The following is a 16,877-nucleotide window of genomic DNA, read 5'->3' on the forward strand; positions in this document are numbered from 1 at the left end:
ATAAGTATTTTTCTTTTTTTTTATTGTTATTATTGAATTATTATTTATTATAAAACATATTTTACAGTCAGAGGTTAATAATTATTAATAAATCAATATATTTAAATTAAAAAAAAAAAAGTTAAAAAAAGGAAATGAAGTCTGATTCAAACCTTGTAAGACCAGAATATTTTATTAATTCAAATTTTATTTGGCTATAACTCTGGAACCAATGATAATAATTACCACTTATGATATAACGTTGAAAATCTCTCAATGAGGGCTTTTTACTGCAGTTAAAAAAAAGTCCAACCAATTTTTCTGGAGTTTGGGCTTTTTTTGAATACTTTTGGTTCAGTCAATTGCAATCAAAAGGGAAGCGCACAACTAGATGTTACAGCAGTCCTAAAACCAAAATTTCAACATCCTACGGCAAAAGTTTTTGAGCTATGCGAGATACATACATACATACCTTCAGACGTCATGCCAAAACTAATCAAAATGGATTCAGGGATGGTGTCAAAATGGATATTTCCATTGAAATCTGATAACTTAAATTTTTTGCGATCACAATACTTCCTTTACTTTGTACAAGGAAGTAAAAATATCAAAATAACATGACATAATAAATCTGTACATGATAACAATGAACCTATGCATGCAACAATGAACCAGAACAGAACTCAGAAATAATCAACTTACCAGATGTTATTACACAACAAAATTATTTTACATTGCAAAACAAATATTACACTTAACCTGATAGCCTTCCTGTATTTCTACCACCCTACCTTAAATATTCTACAACACATAGATTTAATCACTAACAATAAAAATGTTGATAAATAACATATTTTCCCAAATATATTAATGAAGCCATCTTATTTTATCAAGGCAACATAAGAAATGTATATGCATGTAGAATCATACCACACATAAACTGAATATACCACAAATAAATTAAATTACCAGATGAATATAAATATAATAAGCAAATAAATTTTCTTTAAAAATTTTTGCACTTTCAAAACACAGAAAAAAGTCAATGACAGACATTCTCAATCACAAACACCTTCAGACATAAACCACAGACAAAGAATGTGCATTTTAGAAGAAAAATCCATAGACCCACATATTATTCAATTGTAGCCCTCCCCCATAAAAACCACATAGAACTCAAAAACAAAATAAAAAATTACCTATAAGATCTGATAATTCCTGCTCTAAATTCTGTTTAAAAACAATGCAATGTGGATTTTAATTTGTCTTTGGTATTTGACCAAACCAGAATTTTTTTTTGAAAGAAAATTATAGGGATTTTAAAGTAACACAGGAAGAATAAAAATATCTTTCAATTAAGAATACTGCTACCAAATTACTATAATTGTATGGTTAATATAATACTTAACAACAAATATAATCTAGTTATAGGAAAAAACAACTTTTCATTTGAATAGAACATATCAATCAAAAATATCTTGTAACAATTTTTTCAATGATTTTTCTTTGTATCCTATTGGGAAGTTTGTATCAATTTAGCCTTCATGTATGGTTGGATCTTTTGAAATGTAATTAATTTTCATATCTTTGGTGATGCTTTCATATGCTCATTTCACAATTATGTGCAGACAATTAACCCGGCAGTATGCTTTCACACCATAATGCAAGGTGATAATTTTTATTATTATTAATTTATTTTTATTAATTTACTGTTATTATTTATTATTAATATTTTTTATTACATTTATTTTATTTTTCTAATTTATATTTATTACTTTGGAGGAAATAAAAACAGGTAAAAAATTATCAGCTTGTATTATGGTCCGCAAGTATACTGCCGGCTAATTGTCTGCAGTAACTCAATTGTTTGTCAAAGGATTTTTACAAATGAGATGTCATTTTGTTCAAAATATAATGCTTAATAAATTTTATAATAAGTAAAAGTTGGATCAAACAAATAATTACAAAGATATTGAAGATTAAAAAATTAAGATGGCCGCCACTTTGAAATTTTTGATGGTGACGTTTTCAAAATTTTTTATTTTGTAGAACAAGACACTAGTCTTAGGTTTGCCAAATTGAGTTAAAGTAAGTTTACCCGTTCCTGAGAAATAATTTTTTTATTGAAAATCACAAAATGGCATTCAGAAGGAAAACAAATCAAAATAGGACTTGTATCATCGATATGAACCTTTTTGCTCGTTTTGGTGTTCTGAATCAGTTCCTGAAGTTCAACGAATACGTCCCGGACATCCTATTTTTAAGTCATTTCATCTAAAAAAAAAACTGTTCTTTGTTTAAGTGCAGTAATCAATGGAAGTCAGTTTATTAAATAAGCATGGCTTTTACCACTTAACCAGTAGTATTTAGAATTACTTATTTTGATTTCAAGAAAAATCCTCCCTAAGATATTTCAGTTTTCAAGGGCAATTAGATATAAAGGGATGATACAGTATGAATAACCTTAAAAATTATTAAACATTTTTTTTTTCAAATGTAATATAATATTTAATAGATGAGTAATTTTTATTTTTATTAATTTACTACTAATATTTATTACATGAGGTACATTTGATATATTTTTGGCATATTCAAAAATATTTAAATATTTTGCTATTCGTTTTTCCCTCTATATATTCTTTAATAGTTTTAATTACAGTGATATTTATATTGGCAATTTACAAGATAATTTTATATTAATTTTCAGATTTCAAATGATGAATTAACTAACAATATTTTTATTAAGAAGTTGAGTAATAATAAGGCCTTTATGGGCCCCGAAGAAGGAATGGATTATGTAAAAAGAAAAAGATTTGCATTTTATGGCGAAGAAGCTACTATATACCCATTAATAGCAGACACATTTACGAATAGTGAAATATGTAAATTAGTTGAAATAGAACTAATTTCTCCTATTTATTTGCCATGTCCTTATAAAAAACATAGTCCATTAAAGCAGTTCATCAATAGTGGGTATGTATTTTCTCATAATAATGTTAGTAATAGATATACTTGTCTGAAATCATTTAAAAATTATTCATTATTGAAAAATGTAATGTTCAAATACTATTAATAAATTGATTTGATGCTAATAATGAATGTCACTTTGTAAAACAATATTTAAAAGTAGATTAATTTAATCTTAGGATTTACAATAATCCATAAAAGATTTTCTGTTTTTGGGCATCATAAATTTTCGCTCTTAATAGTTTTAAGAATGAAACTATTCCTAAGTACTAAGACAAATTTTACATAAAACTTTATTGTGTGTGTGTATCCATTCCTTCTTAGTTCCAGGGTCTTCTTTTTTGGCTTTTTCTTTTACTTCTCATTCTAACATTCTCCTTTACATATCTGTCTTCTAAAGCAATTTAGATGCTTTATTTAATCTCCTCACTACATTTTATACTCCAGCTTCTTTTTTATCTCCTCATTTTTTATGTGACCCACTCTTGTTTTTCTTATTGCATTTGACTAAATTATTAAAATTACTTGGTTTTTAATTTCCTTTTGTAATAAATGACTCAAGCTTCATCACCATATGTCAAGATTAGTAAAAAAATATTTTTAACAAATTGTTTTCTTATGAAACCTTCCTACTCCAAATCATCAATTCTATCTTAATTAGAAAAATGTTCCTGCCACCTTTACTTTTCAATCTACTTATTTTTCCAATTGGAACCTATATGTCTTCCATAAGAAAAAAAAATCAGGAGATAAAATTGTTTATTCACCGGTTCAGATTGTCACTGGTAAATCTGTACGTGCATATGGTAAGTTAAATATGCTGTAAATTAATACAACCTAATAATTTACTCATACATTGATCTACATTAATAATATAAAAATCATTTTGTTCTGGAAGACACAGCAGATTGATCCAGAGCTCCATTTTTCAGAAAAATTTCTAAATTAACGATATAAACTGTGATAATATTTTGTGAGTGCATTTAAATTACTATAAACTAAACATTTGTCAACATCCGTGGCGCTAGTCGTAGCATTTCAGCCTTTCATCTGGAGGTCCTGGGTTTGAATTTCAGTAGGACATGGCATTTTCACACATGCTACAAATCATTTCATCTCATCCTGTGAAGTCCACCTAAGTGGTGGACCCACAGGTTAACACAAAAAAAAAATGGAAACAAATGTGCTTTCTGAAGAAGTTAAAGTTTTAACTAACATTTGGTTACAGTAGTGGACATTTTTAAACTGCTCAAAAATTAATGTAGATTTTGAAATTAATAGCTAGCTACTTATTAAAAAATTATTACAAATAAAAATAACATTTTTATGTATTTAACAAAAATGTGTACTAAACCAGAATAATCAGTATTTAAAGATTATGATAGGTATGAACAGTGTCAATTAAAATATATTAATTACAAAAGAATTTTATATTTACATTATGATTACACTTGGGTGGTTCTTTGCAGTACATAAAAATTGTCACTAAAATTTTCTTCACTATACCACTTTTCAAAATAAAAAACAATGCTTCATCTCCTACTGATTTAGTACTGGCTATTATTTCTCTAGTATGCTACTTATACTACTGATAATTTCTTCAGTTATCTATTACAAATATCTTATTTGTATCAAGATAGCTTGAATGTAAGATCAAGATTCTGTGGAGGATTATTGATCATCAATCAACACATTTCCATATAATCCCAGAGGTGTTCTATTGGATTACAATATGGGAACCTTGCTGGCCAATCTCTTCTGGCTAACCTTTTAACATCTAGAATTGCCTCAACATAAATACTTCACAAGGAGGTACACAGTCTCATTGGTAAATGATGCAACACAGTGCTGCAGGATATTGCCCAAGTTGCTTAATACTGAAACAAGTTTAGTGTGCTTTTTTAAGTATACATTACCCAATACTGGAATATAGCTTGTCTAAAAAAAAGTGTCTTACTTTCATTTAACAGTCAGCTTAACTGTATTAGGGTGTCTCTAAACTTAAAACCTCTAGCCTGAGTGATGAAATGTAATGTTCTACTCATTCATGAAAGGGGATCAAGCACAACCATTTTTAGTCCATAGTGAATGCTGCTCTGTTCGTACTCCCCTGACTGTATGCTTATTTATGAACGTTGGAGATTTTGCGCTCCTCTGAGACTTGGTGTTCTTGTTCAAAGGTGGCGACAAAGATCCTATTGTTAGTTCTTCTTACCACTATCAGCAGTCATGGGCCACTAACCCTCTTGCCCATGATAGGCAAGGTTTTTGAGAAGGTCCTATATTTGCATATTAATGTTAGATTGGGCACTGATCATTTGCTAATGGACAACCAGTATGGTTTCTGACCGGGCAAGAACACTGAGGATGCCAAAGGTGATGGATATAGCTTCCTCTAGTCCATGTAAATATGTATTAGGGATTTTTCTGGACATATCCAAGGTATTTAATAACGTATGGTGGCCCTCTGCCCTGATTCAGATGCAGAAGGTCGATTCCATGTTGCGTTTAAGGTTGCCATGTGGTTGTCATGTTATCGCTTATGCTGATGACGCACTGCCACTGATTAAAGGGGATTCGCGTAACGAGGTAGAATTCCGAGCTGCTCATGCTTGTGAGACACTCCGACTGTGGAGTCTCCAACATAAGATGATTTTCAGCCCAGAGAAAACCACAATGTTGTTGCTTAAGGGCTGATTGGCTGCTTCCCAACGAATTCGGATGGCTGGTCTCCCCAATCAGTATGTTACAGCTCAAAAATACATGGGTGTTATCCTTGATGAGAATTTTCGGTTCAAGGAACATCTGCAGTATGTAGCAGAAAAGGTCACTGATGCTTTTAATGGAATCCGTAGAGTCATTCATCTCGATTGGGGGTTGAATTACCGTACCATATGTATCCTTTACAAAGGTGTCAGCGAAGCTATTATGCTGTATGCTGCACCTGTCTGGGCTCATCGCATGGCTTTTAGGTATTGCACGGACATTTTGCTGCGGGCCCAGCAACTTTTTTTTGCTGGTTGTTATAGGCGGTTATAGAACAGTCTTGCAGGAGGCAGTCTGTATTATAGCAGAGTCAAACCAATTGATATCTTGGCTAATGAACATATGGAATGGTACATTTTGAAGGTAAATAACCTCTTGACATCAGAACGAGGAGATTGATGACCGGGGCCTTGCATCTTGGCAGATCAGGTGGAACGAATCCCCCACAGGTCACTAGACGCATGGTATATTTCCTATAGTGTCTGATTTAGGTGTGATTGGATGGGTCTCCCCCAATCGGTATATCAACATAGTTTCTCTCCAGGCATGGTGCCTTACAGACGAGTTTGGCTAGGTTTTGTTTGGTGGATTCAAGTCAATGCCCGGATTGTGGGGCTGATGATACAGTGGACCATTTCCTCTACATCTGTCCCCGATATGAGGTCGTACGTTCACAAGCTGTTAGGGCACTTGAGAGAATACATTCCTTTCTGGATCTCCGTATTAACTGGATGATCTGCGCGAAGTGGTCTATAGTGGCTGGTTTTCTTCATGCCCTTGCAGTGTGTAGGTCTGCAGAGGGAGTTTAATCGAGGTACTCGATCGTGGTAGGATCCTGGGTGCCCCTCAGGGCTTGGAAAGGAGGGGGTGGTGTAGCGATCAGTAACATCACAAGGTGGGTGTCTTCCCCCTACGGGGTTGGGATGGCCTCTTTTCCCTCTAATATGCAATATGTAAACTGCAAAGAGTGTTTTAAAAAACCATGTTGGTAGCACCTTATTAAAACATAATGTAGGACTGTTGCCTTTGTTCTCTTATTTTTAAAGCCAAACAATAAATAAATTGATTTTACATTTAAGTTGTTGGTTACCAGATCCCACAACATAAAATTGGACTACAGATTTTCATCTATACATTTAAATAATCCAGAAATTGATTTACATTAAGTTTCTTTGCTGTTTGTGCTTGATCGACTGTATCTATGCATTAGTAAAATTTTAGCTCTTTATAAATAAGGTGTTTACTGCAAAGTATGGTTCCCAAATGAAAACAATTTGTCTTTAGAGGAATTATATTTTTTCTAAAACCACCAACATAAGTTGGTTAATTGACAACAAAACTTTGATTTTTTTTTGTAACAACCCATTTATTAAAATCAACTGAATAATTTGATGTGCATGATTAATATATTACTTAAATGTAATTTAATTATCTCCACCCCCACAGATATATTGAAGCAGACTGAAAGAAATATCTATTTTAATTTTGATGAGAAAAATGGTGGTTCTCTTATTAATAAAACCTGACCAATTCTTTTTTTTTGTAGATTCCATTTAATGCGAGAGAGAGGTATAGTAATGAGGGAGCGTAAACAGTGGCATAAAGAAAGACCAGCTTGTCAGGGAACAACTGAAGTATCAAGTATTCAGTTGCAAACATTAGTTATAGCTTATGTTATCCTACTTGTTGGAATTTTTCTATCTCTTACAATTTTTATTATTGAATTATTAATTCATAAAGTAAACATTTATCATAAACCAAAACAAAAGGGAAGGATAATTTTAACCCCTAAAGATTATAAATACTGATAATAAAATAACTTGTAAAAAATATTACATCACTTTATTTAAATGTAATTCCACTCACAAATGTTTAGAAAATATGTATTTACCTACCTGATGTGAAAGTAGATTATATAGTGTGTGTCAACTCAAATGAATTATATATTTCTTCAATTAAAAAAAATATATAAATAGAAAATAAAAATCTAGATATGTTCAATTGTATAAAACATTTTCCATTTTTTTATTTATCATATATTTTATCTTTTTTATTATATGACCATTTTTTTATTACATTAATTTGATTTATTCCCGACTGTATTGTGAGTTAATTCATTTTATTTTTATGTAATATATTGATTACATTACATATTTCAGAATAGCTTTTCAATGAAATGAATTTTTTTAATGAAACAAAGATTGTATATAAGATTGTATATATAATAAATAAAATTATTTTCTATATTCAGCTTACAAATCAAAATAAGACAAAACAGATAGATATTTCTTTACCCTTGCCTTGTATCAATTTTTCTCAAGTTACATTGCAGGGAATATTATTTTAAAACTGAATTACGAGAGGTTATCTCTAAAGTAAAGACCGTTTAATTGTAAAAAATTTATTTTGAAAACTTCATAAATATTTTTTATTTCTCTTAAACTACATACTTTATACTAGTTCTCTATATAATCACCACATGAATTAGAACATTTATCGTATCGATACACCAGCTTCAATATACCCTCGTGGTATTTTTCTGCTGCTAGTTCATTTATCCACTGATTAACAGCATTTTTAAATTCATTGTCATCCACGAATTGTTTACCACCCAAAACAAATAATCTGTAATCGGAATGGCATCAATTTACCAAACAAATGGTAATCAGAAGGAACAAGTCCGATCTATATGGTGGGTGATCGTAAATTTCCCATCCAAATGTTCTCAGTAAATCACGTGTCGGACCCGCAACATGTGGACGTGCATTATCGTGCAGCAGGACGACGCCGTCGTCAGCCGCCCACGTAGCCGATTTTGAATGGCGCGCCGTAACTATATAGCGTTTCGTAGTAGGCTTCTGCATTTATAGTCATTCCACATCGCATGAAATCGATCAGCAGTATGCCAAACCGATCCCAAAAGACTGTGGCCATCAGCTTGCGTCCAAATGACTGCGGCTCGACCTTTGTTGGTCTGGTTGATGATCGAGGATAATGCCATTTACTTGACTACCGTTTTCTCTTTGGCGTATAATACGAAATTCATGTTTCTTCGCCTGTAGCAATTGAATTAAGGAACTCATCACCTTTTTCTGTGTAGCGCATCAAAAATTCAAAAGCAGATCCCATTCAAATCTTTTTATGACTTCCGTTAAGACCTGTGGCACCCAACGTGCACAAACCTTTCTGATAATTATGAAAAATGCGACCGATAACAGCTCTTGAAACATGAGGAAAAAGAAGGGCCAGGTCGGAAATCGTTGAGCGAAGTTCTTTTCTGATTTCATCATCAACACGTTTCAACAAGTGCTCTGTGATTATCGAGGGCTTCCCCGAACGTTCTTCAACATGCACATTAATTCTGTTATTTCTATACCTTTCATACCAATTTCGGACTTTTCTTTCTTTCATTACATTATCACCGTACACAGCAACCAATTGCTTATGAATTTAGTACGGCTTAACGGTTAAAAATTTAGTACGGTTTTGATGGTTAAAAAACGTATGACTCCGCATATTTCACAGTCGGCAGCCACATCGATTTTCCTATTCATTTTATAACATAATAACTCACACGTAATCAAAGATATTACAATGCGACAACTTAGAGACAACACACAGTGTACTGTAATGTATGTCTCCTTAAGGTTGACGAACCTGACACAGGTTCGCCGACCTTAAGAAGAGAAATTTCCCAGCGGTCTTTACTTTAGGGATATCCCTCGTGTGTACCTTAACCGTCAAACTGAAAAATTATTATTAGTAATTTTTATCAATTTTATATACAATAATGGTTAAAATAAAATATTTAATTTAGCTGTTTATTATCATTATTATTTACAAAAAAAATTATTTTGTATATTGGTTATCAAAATAAAATAACAAAGGAAGCTCTCCAAAGTTTGAAATTTGTAACTAGTAGTCATTGCATTCTGTTCCAGTTTTATTTATCGTCACATATTTCTGTTATAATTATTATTTTTATTTATTTATAGGCTATTACCATTACCTTATTTTATTGATCTCTATTTTACTTTATGCTTTTCTGATCAAGATTTTTCCATGTATTTCTTTGGGTTTTTTCAGAAAAATTTGAAAGCAGGTCCTTTTGTTGCCTGTGAATTACTTCACCTATAATTTCTATATAAATATTAATGTAATACCATAAAAATATATCTGCTACATATTATATAAGAAAATCTATGAGGGTTTGGTGGCCAATCCATATGGAAAGTTGAGAGATATGGATTATTTTTTAAACAAACTTTTTTCTTTTCTTTAGACTATTCACTGTTAAGTGGTGTTGTTTATTCTCATTTACTCTTTTAATGATAACAAACTTACCCCACCGCCTCTAATTACAGTCATTTTTTTATGATGTATATGATGAATTTTTGTAACAAATAATAAATTCTAAGCATAACTGGTATCCAAATACCTTGTATGAAAGGCAGCTCATAGTGTCTCTACCACTGATTACTATTTCTTAAAGGGAACTACATTTTATGAAAGTTTTATTTGCAATTTTTAACCACTACTTCTCCAGTGATTAAGTTTTTTATAGATGTATTTTTAAAAGAGAGATTTTTAACATATATTTTAGAATCTACATGACCTCAGCAAAAGCCTGTAAAAGCACTTATAGATTTCCAAAGAACATAAATCTTGTTCATGATTGTCATTAGATAAGCCTGTCTGTGTGCAATGTGGGAGCAACTATGCTGCCTCTGATCATTCTTGTCTGAGTGTAAAAAAGCAGACTACAAATGATACTTTCTGAAATTAATAAATCATTTCTTATAATAAGAACCATTTTATTGAACAAACATACATTTAGTCTGCTAGTTTCTCATCAGATCATTCAAAATCTAAAACAGGTATACACCAAGAATAATCTCTTAAATAATAAATTTAAATTGTTATCCAGAAAAAAGAATGGTGACAATAATCTGACTCATTTCTTAAGTATTTCTCACCCCACAAATCAATTACAGGAGAAATTTTCCTCCATTGTTCCAATATTACAATAGCATCTTCCACAACTTCTATGATCCTTACAAAGGAAAATTCTCCATAAAATTTATCGCGGACTGTGACTTTGAAATCTTATCTGCAAATTTATCAAACTGATACTGCAGCAGGCTGCTGCCCTTCCATAAATGACTTCCTTCTTACATACTGCTTACTACCTTTTGAAAAGAGATGTTGTTAATTGCATTAAATGTGTAAACCTTACATTTTTCCAACTTAAAACTCTGAAATCTATTTCCAAATTGATGAAAAAGCAAAGATATACCAAACACTTATCCAACACCCTATTTCTATTCTCTCCAGCTGTAATGATTCTGCTGTCTGTTACTAGTTATATTGTTTGTACTATCCAAGCAAATAATTGTTTATAGTTACATACACAAAAAAATTACATAAACATTTACTTACTTGTTTGTGATATTTTACAAATATTATATCCTGAAATACTCAGTATGTTATACCAAAATGGGTTGAATTGTTTTATTATCTATATTATCATGATTTATATATGGCACTGATGCAAGAAATTTCAGAAAAACCATTCATACCTTACAGGTCACAAATCATGTGTTGCAAATAGATTACAATAATGGATATGGGAGGTTTGGCAATCGTTCTTTGCCATGGCTTACATAAATAAAAATAAATGTATCCAACATGAGAGTCTGTTCTGTCACCAAAGTTATTTAAAAAAAATAACTAACCAATATGGAAATCTCATAATAACTGTATAGAGAACTACCATTTACCAAATATTTTTATAAACCTCCTTTTGTCTAATTATGAAATCGTCTTGTGTATACATATACAAGAGTATTTTTCCTTACCGCACTTATTCTACCTATACAATACTAAACACCAACAAAATAATAAATAACCTCCATGGATCAAATGCTGAAAGAACAACATGGCCACATAGCAATGTGAAGAGAATTCCAAAGTTCTAAATTCAACCATTCACCAGCCTCCAACCTCACTTCTGTTAAATAAAATGTTCATAACATGTAATTCTCACCAAAATGATTGTGGACACCCAAATGTTGATTGATCACAGACTTTTGAAGAGATACTTCTGTTGGACAGTTTTAATGTATCACATTTCTAATACATGGTTTAGATCCCACTTAAGAAAAGTTATCTTCACAAAATTTTCATGATTTCATTTGCTTAAATGAAAGCTAGCAAATTTCAAATATACTTAGAAGAAAGCTAACATCTTATACTTACTGAAAGAAGTGATTCAGTTAAAAAAAATATCTGAAACAAAAAACTGTTTTGTCTAGACAATGACAAACTTTTTCAACTTTAATTATATATCAAAATACAAATGAATTTCTATTAGAATGAAAGTAAGTTAAAAATAGAGAGAAACAACAGCACGAGATTAAATATAAAACTATGATTAGCTACCAATGATTTCTTTACCTATGCCTGAATTAATTCAGATAAAATGTTTAAAATTTGTTTGATGATAAATCCAAATCAGACTGAACATTAGAGCTATTTAACTTTCACTTACAAATTTTTAAAATAAAAAAATGACTTATTTTATTTAACTCAATTTTTTTCTATATTTTTGTTTTTTGTTGTATATTTATGTATAAGAATGAGAAAAATAAAATGTATTATTTATTAAACTTATTTACTTTATTGATGGTTATGGCAGCAGTATGCATAATTCCCATGCCTTTTAGTTTTTACCTGAGTTTTAGTATTTTTCATTTGAATTATGAATAGGCTTATAAAAAAGCACTGCCTTATGGAAAAAGCTGTTTCAATAGAAACACAAACATGTAAAACTGAATGTAGATTAAAGTAAGAAAAGGACTGTAATGAAACAATACTGCCACTGAGTGTGACCTAAAGCCCTCAGGATGCAAAGTGAAAAGTTGTAGGGACACTGAAAGTTCAAATGTTAGTTAAAATTCAAATTTATTTTACTGGCTCAATGATGCCATCAATCACCACCATTGCTTGCCATATGTATATTTCAATCATTGTACATATATATACTTCAGTCACTGTACAGCTATGTTTTTCATATCACAAAATTTTCACAAGGATCTGCTTGTGTTTGATAAAATCTGCGCCTTATTCAATAATTAATTATACTGTAGTTTTTGTTCTTTCCTCAACAACCACCTAATAATACCATATTCAGATGCTTAACTTGAAAACTCACATCTAATACTTCTTATTAGATGCAAGTTCTGAAGTCTTTCAGTTTAAAAAGTTCTAAAATACTGAAAATAAAAAAAAATTTATTAATAAAAGTTTTTTTAAGTAGAAATTTCACACGTAATAAAAAGATTATCCTGTATTTTCACTAGCATGTTTGAGAAAGGTAAATCCTGAGGAAAATATTTGAACCTGTGGGTATAAATGGGGTATGAAGAATTAGAAAAAATCTAAAGCTAATGAATATGAATGAGGGGACTAGAAATGATGCCAGTAAGCAGGCTATAGTGCTTGAGCAATGTTGAAAAAATGACCAATGGACTGCTGTTCAAGAGGTTTTCACTGGTATGCCAGTAGCTAGGACAACTGTTTGATTAAGAAAGGGGCATATGATGATGAGGATATCAGAGGTTAAAGTTCAAAGATGATTCTTCAAAAATGTTTGATGCTAATCTCATTCTGATTGGGTATGGTTTGTTGAGGAACCTCAATAATCAAAGTGGAAAATATTCTTACTTAACATCCCACTTATCCCTATAGGTGTCGAGATATGGATTAAGTTACAGCTCTTTAATTATTACTCCATATTTAAACATTAAATCACTTTTTTTATAAATTTCTTTCTTTTTGCATTGACAGTGTACAAGTATTTGAGCTGAAGTTGCAATAATCTACTGCTTTATTAAATATGCATGTGTAAAACTCTTGTGAAGTCTGATCCCTTTGTAATATAGAAATACTTAACATCCAACCCCAAACTAATTCTATTAAATTTTTTTTTTTAATTGGTTTCCTCCGCAGTGAAACAGATACCACACCAGATTGTAGGTTAAACCACTCATAAGATACAAATTGTAGTACAAGATTTGAAAAAAAATTTGTGAAATTTTAGTTCTCAAAGTTTTTTCAAGATTTTTTTCTCAAAAATCTTAATTTATTCATCAATATTGATTTTGTCACTTTCAAAGTACTCCTTTTCAGATAAACAATAATCCCTTGGTTTAATGCAATTTGATTTGCATGGTTGATTTTAAAACACTGTCGCTTGACTTAATACGGGTCTGGTTTCGAATTAACGTAGTCAGAATTACTGTATATAAGACATAAAAAGTAATGTTCATGAAAGCATCCTTAAAAAGGTTTTTTGGTAAACAATACACTTGGACTTACATACACATGTAATGCAATAAACAATGAAACAGGGTTTCCCTTTCAATAATAGCCTAACTGTGTTAGGTTGGTAATACTGAAGTGTTTGGTTTATAAACATTTATAATAGTCATTTATCATAGTCAGTCAGCCATTAGCTATTCAGAGAATATGTTATGTTATGTTATTCTGTCTTACATTATAGTACTGTGCATTATATAATTCTGATCAGTTTGTGTTCAAGGTGTGATATAAAGGCTACAGTACGTACAATATTTGTAATTTATTGCATGTGATATTTTAGGAATTTTTGTGAATTATTTACATATTACTTTATTATTTTATATTTTTTGTGTATTTTACTACATCTGACCTTAAACATATTGGAAAGAAAAGGAAAGCTATCTTTCTTGAGACAAAGTTGGAGGTGATAAAAAACATGATGATGGTTTATGTAACATTGATATCGCAAATCATCCTGGCCATGTTGAATCAACAGTTCATTAAATAATTAAAAATAAGAATACAGTTATGATGGCTGGAAAAATATTCCTCTTCCGGCTTCATGAAAGTCTTATTACGATCTCCCTTAATGATTAAACTTGAAAAACTATTGAACATTCTCATAGAATATTGTACTCAATGTCAAAGTCCCATGACAACTATTATTATTTGCGAAAGAGTGTTAAGTTTGAATGAACTATTAAGACTTAAATACCATGCACAAGATATCAATCTATTCAGTGCAAGCAAAGTATGGTTTGAAAATGTTTAAAACATTCAACATTTTGATTCAAGGTGAAGCAGCCAGTACAAATGAAAAAGATGAAAAATTCCAAAAAGATCTACAAATTATCATTTATAAAAAAATTAATTGTGAAAGAAGGATACACATCACAGCAACTATTTAATGTTGATGAAACTGCGATTTTTTAGAAAAAGATGACTAAATTTACTTTTATCGCAAAAGAAGAACGCCATATGCCCAGTTTTAAAGTATCAAGATCGATTCACACTTTTACTAGGAAAAAACACAAAGGGAAACTGTAAACTAAAATTGTTGCTTGTATAACACTCAGAAAATCCCCATGCTTTTAAAGGAATTAACAAACAATCTCTTCCCATGTACTGGACATCCAATCAAAAAGCATGAGTAATAAGGCGCATTTTTTCTGACTGGTTTAAGAATTGTTTTAGCCTGCAACTCAAAGATTTTTGCACAAGAAACAATATCACACACAAAACTGTTCTATTGCTCAATAACACTCCTGGTCATCCAAGCTCTAAGGAATTGGAAGCAATTAATTCACATGTAAAAGTCATTTATATGCCTGCAAATACAACATCACTGATACAGCCATATGATCAAGGATTGATAGCCACATTCAAGGCTTACTATCTTAAAAATTCATTTTCTTAGGTGGTTTCTGTGACTAACAGTTCAAGCAATGAGATCTGTGATTTGCGAACACTCTGAAAAAAATATAACATCCTTCATGCTGTACATAATGTTGGCGAAGCTTGGAAAGAAATCAAAGAGAGTATGCTGTGTAGAGTATGATACAAGCTGTATCAAGATGATAATCAAGATCAAACTGCATTCAATAACAATGGACAAAGAATTACAGGTACTATTAAAAATGAAGTTGTGCAACTTGCCAGAAGTGTAGAACTCGAAGTTGATGCTGAAGATATAAATGAACTTGTGGAAGGAAATAGACAACTTGTAGAATGAAGACTTCTTAATACTAGCCGACTCACCAAATGAGCAGCTAGATGACAATTCGAGTAGCACATTTAAATCACGGTCATCAAAAATCAACAGTGGTGAACCTTCAACCTCATCCTCCATTTCTCAGCTGCAATTAACAGTAAAAGGATTACAGCAGGCATTAGGATATATTGAAAAACTTTGTGATTATGTAACTGAAAATGATCCTGATCAAGAACGAAGTACAAAAGTTATAAATGGATTGTTAAGTAATATGAAATGATGCTTTTAAGATGGTGATACTGCTAGATCAGTTGCAACTATCAGTAAAGCAGAGTAAACTGGACAGTTATTTTAAGAAAATAAAGCTGAATTAAATCACAAGTTTTTTTTTTAATATTCCTTATTGTATATGTTTATTTTAAGGTAACTACTACTTTTTTAATAATACTGTACTGTACTGTATTATGATTTTTCTTTTGTACTTTATTATTCTTATATTTTTTACTTTGTTTCTACAATAATATACCGTATGTAATCATATTTACTACACTGGATTCGATCTATATTCTATTAATTAAAGTATGTTTAGCCAAATTGTCTAAAAAGTTTATGTCTTCTACCAGCGAAAAGAATTACGAATTTAGCCTACTAAATATGTGCACAAACAGATACTATAATGTACAGTAGTACAGTACTGTACTGACTTTTTGAGAAAACAGTTTTGATTTATGCAGTTTTAATTTACATGACAATTCTCCTTAGGGATGAATTAACCATGAATATCAAGGGATCCCTGTAATATATTTGTGCCTGTGCTTTTTCCGGTCTTCAAAGTACCTTAGAATACTTTTTCTAGTATGGCATTTAACTCCTTCAGTTATTCCTTATTTCTTTAATGTTGACAAAACATCATCTTTAATGGTTCTTTTTAGTTTGGGAAATGGGAATGAGTCATATGGGGCCATGTCTGCTGAAAACAGAGGCTGAGACATCATAATGATGTTGTTTTTGACAAAAAATTCACAAACAAGCTGTGAAGTGTGAGCAGGTGCATTATCGTGGTGCCATGAATTGTTTTGCCATAAATCCAGAT

Source organism: Lycorma delicatula, chromosome 3, assembly GCF_047948215.1.
Source record: "Lycorma delicatula isolate Av1 chromosome 3, ASM4794821v1, whole genome shotgun sequence".
Lineage (NCBI taxonomy): Eukaryota > Metazoa > Arthropoda > Insecta > Hemiptera > Fulgoridae > Lycorma > Lycorma delicatula.